Below are 17,687 nucleotides of genomic sequence, written 5' to 3'. Positions count from 1 at the left end.
TCCCAGTGTGGCCTGGATAACAAATCAAATCCAGTTGTTATCTGCCAAGACCTACTATAAAGCGGCCCATAGACGATCAATATTATTGCACAATATTTTGGGTTGTGCAATTTACTTGATCGTGTGTAGACGATATTGAATGTTTGTGCAATACATTGCATGTTTGACGAAAAGTTGAAAATATTTTTGTACAACCTGGAAAATATTTCACCGTCTGTTGGCATTATTGCGCAATATAAGTCAGTTCGTGAAGTACAAGTAGTAACAAAATATTGCACAAACTCCAATATCGCCTTCAAACTATTCAAATTCATTGCACACACAAAATTTTGTACAATATTATTGAACGTTAAGGGGCAAGCGTCAAATTATTGTGCAATCTATATTGTTAAGATCATCTTCAGGGATAAATTAGCTTAAATATGTCTACAAATTGACTTAATTTAGTTTTTAATAAATGGTTTCAAAATTCTGTGATGATAGACGCAGTCCTTGCCAACGACTAACTGTCGTCTTTTTTTACAATGGCTCTTTAATCGTAACAACTTGATCAGTAAAGATGTAATACAGTACAATAAAGAGATTGTTCTCGAAAATAGAAGAAAACTTTTTAAATGTTGTCTTAACGTAAATGTTGTATTATCCTATCAATTTAATTAAACTAGAGAGGACAGTTAAATAGCATTAAAATGTTATATCTCTAAGTAATCACTTAATTACAGGCTTTTCAGATTTCGTTTGTTTAAAAACAATGTTGTCGCAAGACGGCTCCCTTTCCTACAGCAATTAAAGGATCAAGAGATAAACCAAATCTTTTTATTACTCTATGACCCTTTTTTTCTCTTCACCTATATTTCCTCTGAATTATTATGCTAGCAAAGAAATTTAAATATTTAATTAAGCATACACTTGCATACAGATTTTCAAGTGGTTTACAAATGTGTATCAGGCTCAAGTTCAAGGAGAGACGAAATCATAATCTAACCCCGGGCTCAAATACTGAGCTACCTAATCACATCATTATCTTTTATGACTCTTATCATAATTTCAACTGCCGAGGTTCTTTGTCCTGCTTTCGTCATACGTAAATATTGACATATCTTAATATTTGTTTTCATAACACGTTATTTGACAATATTGCACATTATTATTTTGATTATTACAGGGTAAAACAGTTGATCTATCAAAACGATTTCTCATTCACTTTCATATCTAACTTTGTCAAACCCGTGATACACCTTTTCATCCAAATTTTTAATTGTTCGTAATATATCTTGTACTTTAAAAAGCTTAAATAAAGATAATCTAACCACCAACAAATTAATTTTTCAAAAGAAAAATACATTTGTATTTTATTTATGTCAAATGCTAAATGTATAAATTATGATAGTACTGAGGGATTTTTTAAAAAAACATTTACATTTTATATGGTAACATCAATATAAGTAGCACAAAAATAAAAGACTCTTTATTAAAGGTACATGGAAGAAATGTGGAAGTAAAATAAAACTCTTTTAAAACGAAAGAACTGTCTAAATATCATTAAGTCATTTGTAAATTTTCCATTTCCTTAACATATTATGTAACAATGTACTTGGTATTGTAAATGCTCAATTGATGATGTCAGTATTATTACGCAAAACTGTGCTCATTGATAAATCGTTACACCCAGATATAATATTTACAAATTTGTAAAATTTTTGAACTTATTTATTCATTTTTTATAAAGGAAGCGTTAATCTAAAAATATGTAAGTCTAACATTAACTTAGTTATTATTATGGATTCAAGATCGTCCCTCTTGAATATCCTCAAGTGCTCGTGATGGTTATGCAATTTATTAGATAGCACCCTAAAGGGACTGTTGGGGAGAATAGAGCAAGTTGAAGAAACCATAAACCCAGCCTTCAATGGGCTTATGTATAAAAAGTTGGCTCGCTAGAGAAAGATTTAAACCCTGGGAAGACGCTAGGCTGCATGTGGTAGAGGGAGAAGACCTCCCAATTATATTACAAATACTTCCCAAATTGCGACATGAAATGGGACACTAATGAGCAAATCCTCGGATTTCTCAAGAAACAAAATGAAGGCTTCCAAGTAAAGCCAGCAAGGTTGTCCAAAGGAAAGAGTAGGACAAATTAGTCCATCGATCACGGGCCATGTGGAAATATAGCCCTCCCCTTACCAAATTACGACCTGGTAAAACTGCCTGCCCCGCCTCACCAAACAACAACTAATGGGAAAGAAAACCGGGGGTGGAGGATGGTATCCCGTTGACGGTCCGGCCATTTCGGCAGGACATTTCTCATTCCAAAGGAGATCCACGAAGTGGCACCAAGGAAAGTGTTCCGTTTTATAAGGAATATCGCACTTTCCAAGGTATAGCTAGTTACAGGGGTCCCACAATAAACAAATTTATGTCGCAATGGAAGAAAGGACTTCTGCATCAAGCCCCCCCCCAACCTAATATTGTAAATATGTATCATATATAAAAGTGTAGCTCTGTTTATGTACGTATATGTTTGATTTTGTGTATAGTTGTTTGTTTGTGTGAATTAGAGGGTCGATGGCCAGAATCTCGAGACCCCATTAGCCCCAGAGTGCGTTGGAGGTTGATATGGCTTCATTGTCGGTAAACTCTTATTAAAAATCATATTCTTTATATACCTGTCTGGCAAAACTTCAAATTCTGTTTTCTCTTCTCTCTCAATTTCAGCTGGTGAACTCCAAGACTCTATTCTTTTTCACTTTTTCCGTGTTCCTAAATGACCAATTTCTCCCAAGTTCATCTTTGTTATATGCTGATACACAAATAGATATTTACATTCAATGTCCTGCAAGCACCATCTCTGCCCAACTATGGTCTTTATTCTCTTAATAAATGGTTATTAATAACGTCATTCTTGTAAATAATAACAAATCCCAGTCTTTATTAATTAAAAAAATTACAGATTACCTATCCCCTTCTCAAATTAAAGCCTTTCATATTATTTTGTGTTCTAATGTTAAAAATCTCGGCGTTGTTTTTTTAACTACAAGGTTACATGGCATGAACATGTGTGGTCTTTTAGTAAAAAAAAGCCTTCACTCTGTTAGAAGCCTTAGCTTTTTCACTCTAAAGAAAACTAGAGTTCTTCTTATTAATTTCCCAATAGTTACTTTATTCTCTACTTTAATGAATTTATAGCGTTACTATTTGGACCTTCCCCGAGGGAGTGGATCTTTCCTTGTTTAGACAAATGAATGAATAATAAACAAAAAGAATATTAAAAAGGAAACAATTCTTATATTGAGAAATTTACAAAAATTTGAAATTAAGGTCCATGTTTGGAATTAACAATTTTTTTTTTTTTTAAAGGAAACAGACTGATTATTATAATCTTATTTTAAATTAAAAAAAAGAAGCAATTCTTACAAGACTAATTATTATTATGATTATTAATAAAATGAAATAAACAAGCTGCAATACCGACTTTGTGAAGTTTAAACAAACAAACAAAATTACTCTTCGTTGTAAACTAAATGATAAAAAAAAATCCCTTTTTTTTACGAAAAAACAAATTAAAACGAAAAAAAACTTGCGTCACGATTCTTGGGCGGCCCTTATAATTGCAGTCCCGATTCTCGCTTGGTGAAGATGGTTGATCCTTGCTGCTTTTTTACCCAAAAAGAAGGAATTGCCACGTCTCGCCTCTCGTTCGGCTCAAAACCAACAGGCCTTATCCCGTTGAAGACTCCTTCCTCCTCCTTCTAGTCGCTTGTGGAAGGGCTTTGGGCGGCCCTTATAAATTGCACTGTCATAAATTTTTTCCCTTTTCTTAGACTCTCAATCTGCCCATTGCCTTAAAATTTTTTATCATTCCTTCATAAGATAATATCATGATCTTAAACCAAAAGAACACATTTCGTTCTATATTAACGTCTTCAGCAATCTTAATATTCTAAGCACATATAAACTTTTGTTTTAATATTCATATAATTAAATCAAATTAAACTTCTCGATATCTTTCCCATACTTTCCCAAATCTTCAACATTCCTCTAAATATAAAACATTGACTCATAACGAATCAGTTGGAAAACTGAACTGAATAAAGTGTTTTCATCAAATTATCACTGATTATGTTCAAAATCTATGGCATCTAAATTCATTTCTGTTAAAGATAAGTCTAAAAATGAAATAAAGATATTGCACTAGAACAATGCTTTCTTTACCATTGCCTAATAATGCTGGTAGGTGTAGTAAGATAAAAAATTTAATTTAGACCTTAGAGTACTTAGGTCAGGTTTACATAATCCGAATGTCTTACAATAACGTAAAGAGAAAAGGTAAATACATAGATGATTTAATCAATATTTTTAATAAGTGTTAAATTATATTCTAACATTGATAATATTGTAGTTTATAGTTTTCTTGACTTTGTTAATATATTACAAAAATACATTATATAAAGTACATATAAATAATCACCCTGTTATTTAGATTAAAAAATGAAAAACTCTGATAAAATTAAAAAGCCAAGTTTAACTGGGCAGGTCATATTTGATTAGAAGTCATAAAAGTTCAAACAAGGTCATCGGCAACTACGCAGTTTAAGCTGTTTGCCCGAGGCCAATTTTACGTACAAAACGTGGTGAAGGTGTATTAAATCTTCTGCAACTTTTATTTCCACTTAATCTCTGGCAAATGAACGAGATATACACCAATTCAGAGTTATTCATATCTGTCGTATTTATGTATTTTATATTGTCAAAGTAAACTCATATAACCTTGGCAATCCCTCTGCCAACACAATATACGTGGGCGATACGAGGAAGAACAGATATTTAAAAAAAAAGTTCATTTACGTATAAAGAGGCTGGTAGGACAGTTTAAAAATATTTTGCGATCTAGGTACCAAATATTTGCATTAGGACAGAACAAAATATGAAGTTACGCTGATTAGATTAATTTTATTGTAGACGTCTATTTATAACTTTTTATTTTTTTGTACCTATTATTAGGTTACACACCTTATACTAAATAAGAAAACCCTTATCATACATCATGTATTATAAAATATCACGCATTGCATTGTGTAAGTAATATCAATGGAAAATAACTAAAACCCCAAGCAAGAAAGTAGTTTAATGAGTATACACCATTCTTGCTCCTTCAGGGCATGCCTCTTTGCCTATAATTATAATATTTTTTCTCAATTTCATGGTAATAACATTAAAAAAATAAATTCAAATGTATTTTTTGTCAATACCAAATGTCAATCAAACTTAAAATTGATTAATGATTCTTTTATCCTATTGCACTATTATTGGTGACAAACTTAATTCCAAATTTTAATCATTTTCAGGGTAATTTAACTTGTTATATTCAGTCTACACAATAAACAAAACACATATTTAATGCGCTTAAATCATACCAAGATCACACAGTCCATGGCAGGTAGAATTTCTCACGTAGAGCACTTCTTAAGAAAGAAGTAAAAAACTAAATTTGCAAAGAAAGAAATACGACATCCCTAATGATTTACGCGTTAATTTTTGACGCTGAAAGGTGAGATCTTGTAAAACCTTATTATTAAAATTCAAGATCAAATGGTACCTGGCCTACACACTTACATTTGTGTTAAACAATAAAGCAAAATATTTACATATACAGGTTGGTAGCGTAATTAAAACAAAACACATACATAAGCAAACTGTAAATATATGGCATAAATATTAGGGAGCAAATTAATTTACAATGCTATAAAACTTTTTTAATGTTTTAAAACATTTTAACTTAATTTATTTTTATTTATTTTAACTCGGTTCGATTCCCGCCTTCGTCTCTGGTCCTTGTTTTCACGTTTCTCTCGCAACTAAATACTTTTTAAAATAATTTAATATGCAAGACTAGCATTAAATAAATCTATATTTAGTATATTTCCGGTTTGCTAAATACTGTTAATGGGAGATCGTAGTCATAATGTATATTTTTAATGTAAATTTATATTCTAAAATATGCGATATTAGAAATATTAGTACTAGGAAGAGTAACAATTTAGTCATACCTTTTTGTAAAAAGCCTAAAAAATTTTGAACATTAGAATTTTTCAGACTGAGATATTTAAATTGTTTACCAATCAACATAAAGAATTTTTCTGACAATGAATTTTTAATATATGTTAATAATGAAACAAAGATTAGAGTAGAAAATAAAAGCATTTTTAATTTAACCATTTTAAGAGTCGAAATTTTGAATTAAAAATGTCGATAATTACCTGTTATAATATATTTAATAATTACTAATTAAATTTATATTATTCAGTTGTTTATACGAAAGTAAATTGCGTTCTATAATTTCAAGAGGAAATAATTATATCTGGGTACAAAATTGTTTTAAGGTAAGTGTTACATTAAGTAGAATTCCCCTTTCTCGTAGGTTGCCAGAGGGCTTACCCCAGCCCAGAAGTAATTTCGTATGTCAGTAAATGCTGTTAAAATATATGATAGAAATGCTGAAACAAAGGTTATTACATACAGCAATACATTACTATTCGTAAACTAGAACATGAAAAAGATGAATAATAAAATTCACTAAAAAAGAAACTAAATCAATAATTTATTATAATATATCATGGAAAAGTAAAATGGTACTAAATTTAATTTAAAACTATAGAAAATGTTGAAAAACTAGATTAACTTAAATGGATCTCTACGTTAAGTTACTTAAGGATAAACTAAATCAAAGTCCTGATTAAAATGATATGAAGTGTGTTTGTGTGTGTGTGAGGGAGAAAGAGTGAGAAAGAGAGGGAAAGAGAAAGTTGATGGTTTTATTTTTTCTCAAAAAGTTATATCTCCTGGACCTTTCGTTCTCTTGAAGGGAATGAACAGAAAGAGAGAGAGAAAAAGAGAGAGAGCGTGAGAGAGAGACTGAGAGAGAGTGAGAGCGAGAGAGAGAGAGAGAGAGAGAGAAAGAGAGAGGAAGTGAGTGAGAAAGAGTTGAGAGCGAGAAAGAGAGAGAATGAGTGAGAAAGAGCTGAGAGGGAGAAAGAGAGAGAGTGAGAAAGTGTTGAGAGAGAAAGGGGAAGGGAGTGAGAGAGAAAGCGTTGAGAGAGAGAGAGAGAGGGAGTGAGAAAGAGTTCAGAGTGAGAAAGAGAGAGAGAGAGTGAGTGAGAAAGAGCTGAGAGGGAGAAAGAGAGAGTGAGAAAGTGTTGAGAGAGAAAGGGGAAGGGAGTGAGAGAGAAAGCGTTGAGAGAGAGAGAGAGGGAGAGAGAGAATGAGAAGGAGTGAGAAAGAGAGAGAGTGAGTGAGAAAGAGCTGAGAGAGAAAGGGGAAGGAAGTGAGAGAGAAAGCGTTGAGAGAGAGAGAGAGTGAGAAGGAGTGAGAAATAGTTGAGAGCGAGAAAGAGAGAGAATGAGTGAGAAAGGGCTGAGAGGGAGAAAGAGAGAGAGTGAGAAAGTGTTGAGAGAGAAAGGGGAAGGGAGTGAGAGAGAAAGCGTTGAGAGAGAGAGAGAGAGAGAGAGAGAGAGAGAGAGAGTGAGAGAGAAAGGGAGAGTGAGTGAGAATGTGATAGAACGGCGCTTCGCTATGTTAAACCTGCACGACCGATCTGACATGTGGGGTTGCACCTTGCAAAAAAGAAATTACTACTTCTGGATTTTCTTCTTGGAAATTCTGAGTGCGTAATTTTTTTAAATTGTTTTCTTCTCCCTGTGAATAATTTTGTAGAAGATATTATACAGTTTAATTGTTTGAGGAAATTTGCAAGGCTGTCTCTATGACCAGATTTGATAAGGAAAATCAATAATATACAGTTTTTTATCGAGGTTACGAGGCATCCTCTGTTTCAGTTGGTGTATTAAATTTTGCTTATATGTCATTATGAGGCCGTTGACTCCGATCGTCTTTTTCTTGTTGTTTTAGTTGAGTGCAGGTACGTAGAACCAGCATTATTTTTTTTCATTTTTTGAAATGTAGGGATTTTACCCCTTCGTCAATTGGGTCCGAGCACCGCTAATAGTTTTTCTGGAATACTGACGCAGTAGGTAAGAACCACTCCGGGGAAAACAATAATCTCCAGTCCTATACCTGAATCACCCTCTACACTTAACTCACTTTATTCACGTATTAACAATACAAAAATAATTTACATTGTCCATCTGGTTGTAGAAATTGCATAGATTCTTATCAATATATTATTATCATCTTTGTATGAGAGATACATAATCTAAGGAAGGACTTAGTCGCACATGTAGTATTTTTCATTAAAATCCAACCAACTCTGAACACAAAGAAGCTTTTTTTTAACTACCTCTATCTCACTACTCTAGGGCGTTTGCAGGCTGGAGGACTAAGCGTTCTCAACACTACTTGACATGGAACCTCAAGATGAAAACCAAAACAAGGTCTACATCGGCCTCTAGATAAAGCATATAATTTCGGGCGATGGTAGCAGAGAGAATGATTTTTCAATAATAAAAAAAACAATAATTGCTCTAACTTATCATGCCCCAAACTTGGGCTACATAACAAGCGATTGATCTGAAGAACCCATTAAAAAGATTGAACTTAGGAGAAAGAGGCAATATATAGACAAATAAGGTATTTAGCAGTTACTAATAATTTCTTGGTAAATCAGTTCCACTAGTTTATAAATGTTTAGATGCAGCTTTTTATAATCTTCGGTGATTAAACTGTTTCAAATTTGTTAAAGCGCATTTAATAAAATTTACCTTATTTTTTATGTACATAGAATAAAGTTTAACAAAATTCTTGCCTTATTAAAAATAAACAAAAATTTTCCTTATACCTTTAATTTTATTTTAAGCTGAAGGTGATATCGAAGCAAGAATTTCCTTTTGTCTGGTTATTTTAGCATAAAATTTTCTCAATATTGAACGTCGAAGACTAATAAATATCTGAAGGTTTTAATAAAATGTGAATTATGTCATTCACCTTTAGGTAGTTCTAATTTTGCATTAAAATGTGTTCAAATTTGACACTGTAATGGCGAACCAAGTGATGTTTTTAAATTTTCATTAACGAGTGATTATTATTTTAATCCAGAAAGGAGGGAGTCATGGTATAAATATTGAGAAAGCAGTTTCCAATAGGAAAGTCTGATTGTTGAATTTTCTTTTAATATTTCGATTCCTACTCAGTACAAAATGAATTAACAAATTATATTATATGTTTATAGCCTAAGCATGTTTACATGCAGTGGTAATTGCAGTTTGAAACGAAATCGACTAAATTGTGGATTTACTTTGCATTGTGACAAATTAATTGTTCTGAAAAATAAAAAAAATAAAAAACAGATGCATTCGTCAATTGTCACATATTTAATTGTTTTTGCTACATCTTTGTTTTTATATTTTTATATATTTTGGGTTTATATTGCGTTTTTCAAATAGTAAAATAAATTAACTAAGTAACTAATGCAATTGAAAATAAAATAAACTAAAGAAACATGGAACACTACAACGTCCCTGAAGTCTTTTTATTTTTTCACAAAATGCAAAAAAAATTAAGATTTAATTGCTGGTGGAGCTTTCCTCGTCCGAAAAAAGTGCAAAGCAACAGAAATAAAGACTATTAGGTAAAATAATAAAAAAAGTTTGATTTGAAATGAATACACAAAAAAAAGAATTGTAGCTCTGCTTTCCTTCAGCACATTTTTTAACAAACAAAAAACCAAACATTTTCATTAATAAAGTAACAATAAATAAGGAAAGCTCTCTGGCGTGGAAAAAATGAATGATGCGAAAGTCGAAAAGAGGCTTGACAAAGCAGTGCATCCAAATGGATAGACCAGGTCCTCAAATTTCTATCGACCAAACGTGACCTTCCGACCCCAGGAAAATCCAAAGAGGCCGCACGTGGTTCTATCAATTCCCGGCGTGTTCACCCAATCAGCGAGAGGTAGCCGTTATTTATGCTCTGGTATTATAATCTGCACAGTGTTTCTTATGTCTGTAATTCTTTTCGGTGCATGTGCCTTCTTAGGAGTCTTAATGAGGAGGTGAACGGTAAGCCGATGCAGTCTAAGAGTGTGAAAAGATTTATGCTCATTGAAAGACAGTTAACCAGTGAGAATTTTACTTCGACCTAGTGCCTTTGAACGGGGCGTTTATCGATTAGATTTGACCCAAAAACATTGGACACTTCAAATTGGCATAGTCTGTCCATCGGTTGTACGTTATCCCCAGCCCTAAGTGCTCTCGCAGGCAGCAACGCCTCAGATTGAGAACGCGTGTGGAAAATGGAAAGAGATCTAGAGACGGAAAGAGAGAAGGATATGTAGAGTGAAAATGTAAACGTTTATATTACTAAAAAATAATTAATTTAATCGTTTTTGAACGTTACAACTTTACGTAATAATAGTACACTGAGAAGAAAACGTGCCTACCCTCGTCTTAAACGAAAAAACTTGCAATCGTTACAATTTTTATTTTTTATTATTTACTGAAATTTTAAAAAAAAAATATAGGATATCTAAATAAAAAATTACACTGAGTAAAACAATTTTACCAAAAATATTCTTATGGAAACAATGAAGAAAATTTCAATTAATTAAGGTTTTTAGTTGAGATAAAAAAGTCAATGTCACGAGTGGGATTCGAACCCACGATCTTCGGTTAGATACACCGCTGCTTTATCACTTGAGCTATCGTGACCTCGATCCACTCGGACATCAACTCCCCATCTCAACCCCACCTTTTGAATTTTCCATCCTTTTTGCCATTTTTCAAAGGAAATTAGTGTCCGAGTGGATCGAGGTCACGATAGCTCAAGTGATAAAGCAGCGGCGTATCTAGCCGAAGATCGTGGGTTCGAATCCCGCTCGTGACATTGACGTTTTTATCTCAACTAAAAACCTTAATTAATTGAAATACATTAATTGGTCAAGCGGACCACTAAAACTAGTGAATTTAATGAAGAAAATATTCCTCCTCTTGCGTTGGTCACCGCTTGTATTCGATGTCGCATCGACTTTACCAGGTTTCCAATGTAGTGCAGAGAAATGATTTCATCCTCCACGAACTGCACCATTCCTAATTGGGTGAATTTTTATCTTCATTGACAACTCGTCCCAAAATATTTGATAGGATTTAAGGCGGGACTACACTCCAAACATCGCTCTCCTGTTCTTCTCCAAACATCCTCTCTGACGTCTGAAGACCTCAAACGAAACCTTGACTGATCCGAAACCAAAATTTTAATCCAAACCTGCTCAGACAAATTGATGTGGTTTCTTAGAACATTGATCCGAACAGTTCTGTACGTTGGCAGAAGTTGTGGACCAATGGCAGGCCTTCTCGCACGAGATCCAGCTTGTGAAAATCTTCCCTTGAAGTACGTTAACTGATCTTAATATTTCTAACTTGTTGAAATCGTTGCTTGATCTCCAAAGCGGTAGAATGTCGATAACGGTGTACATTCGAAACAATAAAACATTATCTCTCTGATATGTGACACGATGGCGACCTGCCTTTTTGGGTAACCTCGAGTATCTTGGTAGGAATGGAAGACTATTCGGAAGTTGTTCTGGGAATGTTAAGTACTTCGCCCTGATCAGCTTGAGTTCTACGATCATCCAACGCATCCAATCCTGTGATTCAAGACAAATCTGAACCACTTAAAACTATCATCTAAACAAATTTATAACTTAAAAAGAGTACAGATAAACTAAGTCAAATCACCAAAACGTTAGAACGAAAGTTTCCAGAAAAACCAACAAAAATAGATTGACTATTGAAAAATTTATTCACAAAATCCGATTGTGGGGGCGATTTTATCTGAGTTTTGCTTACCTTTAATCCTTAATACGGATCAAATATGGTTGTGAGATCATCAATGAAAGTTTGCCTAAGAGAAAAGTAAAAATATAAAGGATGGCCACTTTTACCCTCTCCGTGTAGATGTAAAAATGAAAGATCAAATAGAAACAAAATTTATGAGGGGAATATATTCTTCGTGTAAAATGATGATGAATTTGATCTAAACCGGACTGAATAATCTTTCTCTTTCATTTTCAATCCTGAAATAATGATATTCAATATTTGTAATTGTTATAAGTCGATAAAAACGATCGTTATCTTTTCGCAATACCGCAATAATTACTAGATAAATGCTTGAATTATGGCCATGCTGTTGCTGCTGTCCCCAAACCGCCGAAAAAGCAACATTAATTCATTATTGACATGAAAAACCGATCGCAAGAAGCTTCCCTTTACCATGGATACATCATATAACGTTTTGTTATCGAGCCCAACCATATTTGTATACGTATAAAATCTTTCGATTAATTTGTCTTTTTTCAATTTTTTACATCCCGCTTCGGTATATATTAAAAAACGTCATTATGACTAAATAGACATTACTAAACTATTGCTGTAACTAACTCGCCAACCATGAAAGGCGTGGTGCACTGCCTCCTAATACTTCGTCCTGATTAACGGCAGAAAATCTCCGATTTTTCACGATCGTGGCCAATATTTTGTATCATCAATCTGTTAAACGTCCGAGTTAATTTTTTTAAACATTTCTAACAAAAACAAAGCTTCAAATTACCACCGTTGACCAAATTAACAATTATTGAATCCTTGAAATTATAACAATGAACTCTGGAAAACTATGTTTAAAATTAATGTTACATAAATTCAATACAATTAATAATTAAGATATCGATTTGTGCCTATATGTACTATTTTAAATAACGAGACAAATTTAATAAAACAATTAAAAACAAATAATGGTGCAAAGACTGGTACATTCATCTTCGTAACAAATTCAGGTGCTATGTATAAAACATTAAAAAAATTATTGTTGTCATTAATTATTAATTACTTATTAACGATCCGAAGACTTTATTACAATTAAAAATATGTACATATGTTTATTTCTTACATAATCAATTTCTTAAGAATTATATAACATTCCATTTGGAATTGCATTATGTAATTAATTTTGTTAAAAATAGCAGCGACAACTATAATTAATTTTTATAGATCTTAAATACTAGGAGACATGTTTATTTTAGTTCAATATGATTTGTGAGTAGATGTTTATCTCGATGATTATTAATTAAACTTCTGATGAAGGCATTCATCCTCCCTCCAAACTCAAAAAGCCGCCGAGCGTTTGCTTTCTAATTAGCTTAATCTCTTATCTCCTTTTAATATTAAATTAAATTAAATTACAAGGTTGATGAATAATAATACTGGAGGTGTGACAGGAAATTAAGTTTGAAACAATAAAATGACCTGAACTTATGACTTCGTTAACTTTCGTATATTTTTGACTAAAGTTTGAAGTTGTCGAGATTATGTTTTATCTGACTGATGATCTGATTGATCAAAGATTAGCACATAAATAATTCCACAATCGTTTGGGTTGAAATCTGATCAATTTAATTTTATGAGTTAGGTGATTAAATAATATCGAATTTTTTTAAATTTTTCAATAAACAATTGGGGGTTAGGTGGCCTCAACGTTAGGCGTTGACAAGGCGCATTGTAAGGTAAAGGTCCGGGGTTCGAATCTATCTGTCCCGCATTCGGATCAGACTTACAAGTACGTTTTTTTTTTCAAAACACCGGCATTCCGATATTTCATATGACCTCTGCTATTGGAAACCCTCGTTAAAAAAGAACAATAAATAAAAGAAAAACAATAACAGCACACTAAGTTGGATTATTTCAAGTAATGTATATAAGCAGGGGACCAAAGATCAATTTGAGTGACTTTGAGACTTTCAAAGGGAAATTATTTGTTCACCCGCAAAGACTAAAAAAGGAAAAAAACCTTGTTTAATTAACTACTTATAAAAAAAAGTCAAACATTATTATTTCCAATTGTTGATTTCTCTTTAAATCATTCTCTTTTCCCTACGCACTACGCGATTTTTCCCCCAAAGAAGCTTTATTTCAATCCATAAATATTTATGTGAAGGGCGAACTCTTTTATAATAAAGATTGTATTGTTCACTTCATCTGCTTAACTTTTTGCTCTTTAATAGAATTATTCAGAAATATAATTTAGTAAATTATTTTCCTTAAAACCGCCTTGACCCGGAAAAATAAAGATAAATAAACGTTGTTATACAATCTTGAAAACATTCACTAAAAAATATATTTGATACACAAGAACTGATCAATTTATTCACCAATTCATTATACCAGTATATTGACTAAACATCCAATTAAAATCAAATAATTAATCATTAAAAAATCAATAATGTCAATAATACAAATTCGGGCTGGGATGTTCCTGGTCCGTTGGTTCGAAGTCTACGCCAGCAGTCGCTTTTTGCGTATTGAACTAAAATGAAAAATGACATTAACTTCGAAATCTTATTATTAAAAAACAAAATTTATAGTAGTTGACATTTGTTTTGACTAAAATTCGACGACGGTTTTGTTTAACGTTGACCTGTGATATGAGGGGTAAGAGATTTGTACCACAGTATGAACAACACTGTGCCTGGAGGACTACAATCGCCAGTCCTTTAAAAAAAAAAGATAGTTCCTACGAACAGTAAGTACTTACTGTAAGTAGGAACTATCTTTCTTTAACAAAGGATTGAACACCGCACTCACTCCATCATTCATCATTTCTATAATCGCCAGTGGTATTGCCCAGCGTCGTTGGTAATGTGGGCACGCAGTTGAAGTCCAGTTCATTCTTCATTAAGTCAACGAGGTACCTGTTGTGTGTCTTGGATCGTTTTGTAAGTCGCAACAGATAAGATCGAAGTCTCCGTGTCTGGCCGTGGTGACACTTTTATCAAGTTTGCTGAATATCGCAGGACCAATTAACAACTTAACTTCTTCGCCGAGCAATTATAAAAAAAAAAATTGTATAAGGAAAATTGCTAATCAGACAAAATTTTGTACTCATATGAGAGTAAATTAAATATCTTATTCAGGTGTGTTCAAGCCAGTTATTTATTATTTTAGGATATACACATAATTTTTTAATAATTGGAAATTGTTTTTGTATAAAAAATATTTTGCCTTGTTTGTGAAAACTGATGACAATTCGTAAATAATTTAGATACGGATAATCAATTATATATGCTATTTACTATAAATAAAACACCTGGGTGTCTGTTATTTACCGTTACTAGTTTTACCGTTACTAGCTATGATGTCGACTATGACCCTGTTCTTCGCAGTAATGTTTTTATTAGCCACGAGTTTGTGCGCACAACCTTTACGAAAGGAAACTAAATTTGCTCTACTCACCAGTGCCAATGTTGAGAATGGAAAATCTGGGCTACTAGCTGGAGGCAAGGGAATAAGGTAGGCAAATCATGAAGAGATGAAACTTTGCGATTTTTTAATTTAACGTAAAACCAGGAAAACAAGGGATGTCGTTCAAGGAGAAGAAGAACGTGACGGGGTTATAATCAGAGCCCCGGCGAGATGTAAACCCGGTTACAGAATGGACGAGACAGGCAACTGTCGAAGAAAGGGCTTAAATGAAGAGTAGAAATATTGTATAATTGCAATAACCATTGTAATTAACATTTTATAGCAGTGATAATTATAGTATGCGTTTATGAACTAAATATTGTTTAAAAATTTTTTTTCCTCAAACCCATCGTTCTGTACCTATCTACTCAACAATCCACCGGGCAGCTTTTCCAATTTATACAATTATTTGAATGTTAAATATTGTAAATCAGGCGTTGGCAAAACTTTTAGAAGAAGGTCGAATCTTCAATCAGGTTTGGCTGGCCCGGTAGAAACATAAAGAGGTATAGATTTTTATTTACTTCTGTATTTGTGCTCATAATACAATTTTTTTTTAAATTTCGAGCTTACAGTTGTACATGCACTATATTTATACACATTGTTCCTGCTAATAAAAAATTAACATTTTCTAGGATTCTTGTCACAGCTCCGGTATTATTATACATCTGCATACTACATTATAATTTAATATTAGAAAAGGAAAAAACTCTTGTTTAATTAACAACTAATAACAAAGTCAAACGAAGTTTGAAACAATAAAATGATCTAAATATATGACTTTGTTAAGTTTCGCAAATACTGTCTAAACTACGGTCGAGTAGTGACAGTCGAGTAGTGCTTTATCTGACTTATGATCCGATTGATGATTCATGCTGATGTACCATACATTAGCGCATAAGGCCTAGTACGCACTGGGATTCTTTGAGTCGACTCTTTGAATCCCCGGTCCGGGCTGCCCCGACTCATTGTTGTGATGAATCTGGTGTGTTGCGGGCTAGCATTTTCGGACAATTTTGAATCCCATCCGATATGGGATTCTTTGACTCATGATGCGCAATATTTGCCAGTGCGGACGTGAATCGAAACAAGCGCTCTTGCTTCATTTATTTAGTTGACGTTGTAGTGTTTTCTTGAAGATTTTGACAGTGTCTTACCTAATGTTTTCAAAATGGCAGCTATCTGTTGGCCGGAGAGATAGATTCGGGAAAGTTGGTATCTTTCTTGAAAATTTTACCGCCAACTTTCATTAAAATGGTTTCGAAATCGGTCGGGGACATCCTCCAAAAATTCCTGAACCCTGCGCCATCATTTAATCGCAACGTTTCCAAAAGATTTTTCCCGTGTTGATTCCCGCCGTGAAATATTTGTCGAACCCACCATCTTTATGGGCGTTTTTTAATGCACCTCCGATTGGATCCACTACGTACAATGCAAAAAAGAGCAATGGAAATTCCTGGAAGAGCTAGTTCCCCCGTCATTTTCGCAGGCACTAATGAATATGAACTGAATCTTGGTCTGGACACGATTCTTTGTCGTGGAGCAGAGTCGGGGCTGCGTCGCAACAATGAATCTACGCAGACCCGACTCTGACCCGCAAGATGAATCGACTCAAAGAATCCCAGTGCGTTCTAGGCTTTAGATAAAGTTCCGGAGGTCGAATCTAGCGGCCCCGCATTCGAATCCGACGTACTTACAAGTACCATTTTTTTCAAAAACACCGGCTTTCCGAGGGTTGATACGACCTCAGCTATTACAAACCCTTGTTAAAAATAAATAAATAGAAGAATAACAATAACAGAACACTAAGTTGGATTATTTCAAGTAATGTATATAAGCAGGGGATCAAAGATCAATTTGAGTGACTCTGAGACTTTCAGAGAGAAATTATTTGTCCACCCGCAAAGACTAGAAAGGGAAAAACCCTTGATTAATTAACTACTTATAAAAAAGTCAAACGTTATTATTTCCGGTCGTTGATTTCTCTTTAATCATTCTCTTTTCCCTACGCACTACGCGATTTTTCCCCCAAAGAAGCTTTAATTTCAATACATAAATATCTATGTGAAGTGTGTAGAGATTAGTGACCGTTAATCGATAGTTATTCAGATATCGTGAGATAAAGAAAATGTTTTTCTGAAACCTACATCACTCCCGACCGCATCTATGTGAAGGGCGAACTCATTTATAATAAAGATTATATTGTTCACTACATCTGCTTAACTTTTTGCTCTTTAATAGAATTATTCAGAAATATAATTTAGTAAATTCACTAATTTCGTGGTCCGTGTGACCAATTAATACATTACAATTAATTAAGGTTTTTAGTTGAGATGAAAAAAAGGAGGGAAAACTCATACGGTGGGGTTGAGATAGGTTCGAATCCCGCTCGTGCCATTAACTTTTTTCATCTCAACTAAAAACCTTAATTAATTGTAATAATTTAGT

Source organism: Cimex lectularius, unplaced genomic scaffold, assembly GCF_000648675.2.
Source record: "Cimex lectularius strain Harlan isolate CLEC.00 unplaced genomic scaffold, Clec_2.1 scaffold38, whole genome shotgun sequence".
NCBI lineage: Eukaryota > Metazoa > Arthropoda > Insecta > Hemiptera > Cimicidae > Cimex > Cimex lectularius.
This window is presented reverse-complemented; position numbering follows the sequence as displayed.